The sequence below is a fragment of the Lactuca sativa genome, chromosome 5 (genome assembly GCF_002870075.4).
Source record: "Lactuca sativa cultivar Salinas chromosome 5, Lsat_Salinas_v11, whole genome shotgun sequence".
NCBI lineage: Eukaryota > Viridiplantae > Streptophyta > Magnoliopsida > Asterales > Asteraceae > Lactuca > Lactuca sativa.
Genome location: NC_056627.2, coordinates 59,022,118 through 59,026,400, shown reverse-complemented (window position 1 = coordinate 59,026,400; position 4,283 = coordinate 59,022,118). Strand labels below are relative to the sequence as shown.

At 37.8% G+C, this 4,283-nt stretch overlaps 1 non-coding gene across 1 annotated transcript; it reads right to left on the bottom strand.

The window, feature by feature from the left end:
- Positions 1 to 3,805: 3,805 nt before the first annotated feature.
- LOC111879714 (small nucleolar RNA R71) lies at positions 3,806 to 3,912 on the bottom strand. The gene has a single exon (XR_002846212.2). It is a non-coding gene; the product is annotated as a small nucleolar RNA R71 (small nucleolar RNA).
- Positions 3,913 to 4,283: the final 371 nt, after the last annotated feature.

Here is a 4,283-nt window from a genome sequence, read left to right as displayed (position 1 = left end):
ATGGAAGAATGCAACGGAAGAAGAAGATGAATCAGATCTGTCTGAGTGTGACCTGACAGGTGAAGAATATGCAATGATGGTCTCCAATCCTAAGAAGTTTGCAAGAAGGAAATTTCCTGCCAATAAAAACCGAAACTAGCAAGGAAGTTACAGCTCCGAGAAGGTGAAAGAAGAATCGAAGAACGTCTCTCAAAAGGATGATGATAAGAAAGAAAGCAAGCTAGTAGGAGATTCTAGATACGACTGCAATTATTGTCACGACAAGAATCACTTTGCCAAAGATTGCATGTTACGAAAGATGGCAGAGAAAAGGGATGGTGAAGATGATGAGGCTTATCATGAGCGAAAGCTGGAAGAGTTAAAGAAAAGGAAGGAAACTAACAATTCTATGAATGTCTTGATTGTGCAGGAGAATATGGTCGATGATGAGTTCGGAGGCGTTGAAGTCTAGTCAACAGACTCTGAGGATGAAGAAGTGAGGAAGCCTATGCATGGCAGAGCATATTTGGCAAGAGAGGAAGTTAAAGGTTCAGCTGGGAAGTGCTTGATGGTGACTGTAGGTGTACCAATAGAAGATGAGCATAAGGAGCTGAACTTGATGGAGGACAAGTGTTTTGCAGCAAAGCCCATGAGTGAAAAGACTAACGACTGCGATCGGTTGATCAAAAAGGTACAATCCATCCTCAAATCTCTTAAAGTTCCCGTCACAAATTACGAAGAAGAATTAAACGAACTTAAATTTAAATTCACTAATCTCAGTAGTAGTCTCATGCAAACTCCCTTAACGAACTCTAACCTAACTGACCAACTCAGCAGGGAGTCATCGAAGAGTGAGGAGAGACGCATGTGGATTAAGCTGAAGGAGACGGAGTTAACTAGGGCTAGGGATGAGATTATCTATTTGCAGAGAGACAACTTGAAGTTTTTAAAACAAAGAAACATTTTTTGCTTAGTTGCTAAACGCTAATATACAAATATTACTCAATTGCATTTAGATTGTGAAATAGGGAAAAAGATTCATAAGATAAGCTTACCCTTCCTTGAGTTTAAGGAGGATGAGGTCATTGCTGAATGTGAATCCATAATGTCCTTAGAAGAGACTTTTGTCACTTATAAAATCGTTCTGGACAAAACTGAGTCTTTCATTGACTCAAAAGAACACAAATGCATGCTTGAAAGGCTCTTAGACGAAAATGATAAGCTGAAAATTAAGACAGAGACCTTACAATCATTTGACTCTTCAAACTCAAAATTAATGATCGAACATAAAATGAATGTAGAAAATACGTCTGAATTTGATGAGGAGAGTGAGATGAGTGAAATTTCAGTAGAAGACGAAGTTGACTGCTCTGAGTTCATGAAAAGTGAAAACGAGAAACCCTTTATATCCGAAAATTCAGTTGAATATGCACATTTGTCAAAGGATAAGTCAAAGAAACTCAAAGAGAAAGCAGTGGTTGATATGTGCATAATTAGTTAATTATTTAGTATATATTTTTATTCATTTTTAACTAATTATGTGAATAATATGGACAAAAGGTACTTAATATTGTTTAAATTTTGTTTCCAGTCCAAAAGAGATGCTTGGGAGTAAAAGGGAGCAAGGGGAAGCAATTGAAGACCAAAGAATGAAGATTGAGGAACAAAAGTATACCTACTCGGCGAGTACACGCGTCTACTCGGCGAGTCCAGCTGAATATTCCAGAAGATAACCACGACTCCTGATCTAAGACGGATAACAACGAGTCTACCCGGCGAGTTGGGTCTTCTACTCGCCGAGTACCCCCTGTTTTGAGATATCTATAAAAATCGAACCTTTATCCGAGGAGAAGACACCTTTGGCGATTTTTGAAGATCCTTCTGCGATTAAGAGCACCAGAAGACGCTGAGGAATTCTAATCTCCAACCTTTTGAAGAATTGAAGCAACTAGGTTAATCATTCCACTTAAGCTTAGGATTTGATGATGTCTAATCTAGTTGAATTTGTTTTTGTGTGTGATTTTACTGCAACTATGAACTAATTTCGTTTTTGTTTCTGTTTGGGAAATACCAAGGAACTCCTATGGTTTAATTCTTAGTTTTGATTAATTGTTTATTGGTGATCTATTAAATTAAGTTTATTAAAGACCCTTATGCATTAATCATGATTGTTTTCTGTTAATTGGATGACAATTAAGCTGCATGAACGTCTCTTAGTTGTTAACCTCATATGTCTATGTGAACACCAATTCATATGCTTAGGAATAATGATTATGAAACTAAGATTAATAAGACAATAATTAGATTAATGTGTGAGCTTGTTTGAAAAACCATCAAACAAGAGGTTAATTGATTTATTAAATTGATTTACCACTACAAATCTTATTTAATCCAAATTATTAATCTAGGGAATTAATTAGTTTAAACACTTGATCACCGCTTAAATTAGTTAATTGTCTAAGGGTTAGGAGTAATGAACATGAACCTAACCACTTAAATTGGTAGCCAATAATAATTAATCTATCATAAATATAAATAACCATAGGAGTGAATTGGTTGAACCTAAATAGAAACATCTTTATCAAATTTGGTGAATTAGTTGCTTGTTTTAGTCATTTAGTTAATTAAGTGTTACTTAAGTTTCTAGTCTTGCAAAACTAGAATAAAAACCTTTTACTTTCATTAATTGTTTTAGTTATAATTAGTTGTTAGTTTAATTTTCCGTTCCCTGAGATTCGACACCGTACTTACTAAACTATACTCCTAAAAGACAGGTTCACTGCCTTTGTGTGCTAAATATATTAATAAAAGTAGGGATAAAACAAGTGCATTTTACACACATCAAGTTTTTGGCGCCATTGCCGGGGAACGGTTCTAAATAATTAATCTAATTCCTAATTTTTTCGATCCTTTGTGTGAGTTTACTTGCATAAAGTTACTTTATTACAGTTTAGTAGTCAGTAATTAGGTTTTAGTATCTGTTTTAGTTTTAATAGTAAGTTTCTAATTTTTTTAAAAATACATTGGTACTCGCCGAGTGCAGTCGTACCTACTCGGCGAGTAGCAGCGTAATCAGCAGTTAAATTTTCGAATTCTTTTAGTATAATTTTTTTTGTTCTTTTTACGCTTTTATTCTGTTTATTTCAGGACTTTCATGACCAGAGGATCAAACGCCCCGCTGCTACCCCCGTTTGAAGATCCCGAAACCGCATTGAAAAGAAACAAGGGAAAGGACGTGGATAGTTCAAGTACACCAAAGAAATCACCCTTGTCCAATTTGAAGACTGTTTTTGGGAAAAAGAAGAGCAGCAAATCTGGAGCATCCAGCGCTTCTTTAGTAATCAACGAACCGGCTAAGGAGGATATCGAGTACGAGACCGAAGAAGAAGAGGACCCGACATACGAGCACGAAACCGAATCCGAGGAAGAGTTAGCTGTCACAATGGCTAACATTGATGAAATCCCCATGGGAGAATGGAAGAAGAGGATGCGAGACGATACTAGCCCGGGACTTGTGCAACCCGCAATTCCCGCGACTGCTACCTTTGAGCTAAAGGGTCATATCCTAGCTTTACTTAAGGAAATACCTTTTTATGGAAAAGACCATGAAGATGCCTACAAACATTTGGATGAAGTCAATGATGTAGCTGATTACTTCAATGTTCCAAATGTGCCCCGCGAGACTCAGCTACTTCGTATGCTTCCAGTGACATTCAAGGCTGCTGCAAAAGACTAGCTCAAACCACTTCCCCCCGGATCAGTCAACACTTGGGCCAAGATGAAAGAAGAATTCATTGATCACTTTTGCCCACCTTCCAAGATAGCCAAGTTGAAGAAGGCCATTGCTAACTTTGAACAACAAGCTGGAGAATCTCTATATGAAGCTTGGGAAAGGTACAAGAGCTTACTAAGAAACTGCCCACATCATGACCTCAATAGCCAGCAAGAAGTGTCCATCTTCTATGATGGAGTCAATGTCACAACCAGGCAGTTACTAGACTCGCAAGGCCCGCTCACAAAGAAGCCACCCCCGGTGATCAAAGAATTGATTGAAGAATTCTCTAAACACTCTAGAGAATACCACAACCCTAAGGCATGATGTCACTAGGGGAGCTGCCTATGCAGCTACTGAAGACTTATCCGCGGTCATGGCTATGCTAAAAACCATGGATAGGAGGATGGATAAGATGGATCAAATAATCCATGCTATTTGGGTGGGTTGTGAAAACTGCAATGGGCCTCACCTCACTAGAGACTGTGATTTAGATGAAAATGGCAACAAGAAGGCGCAAGTGTGTTACTCA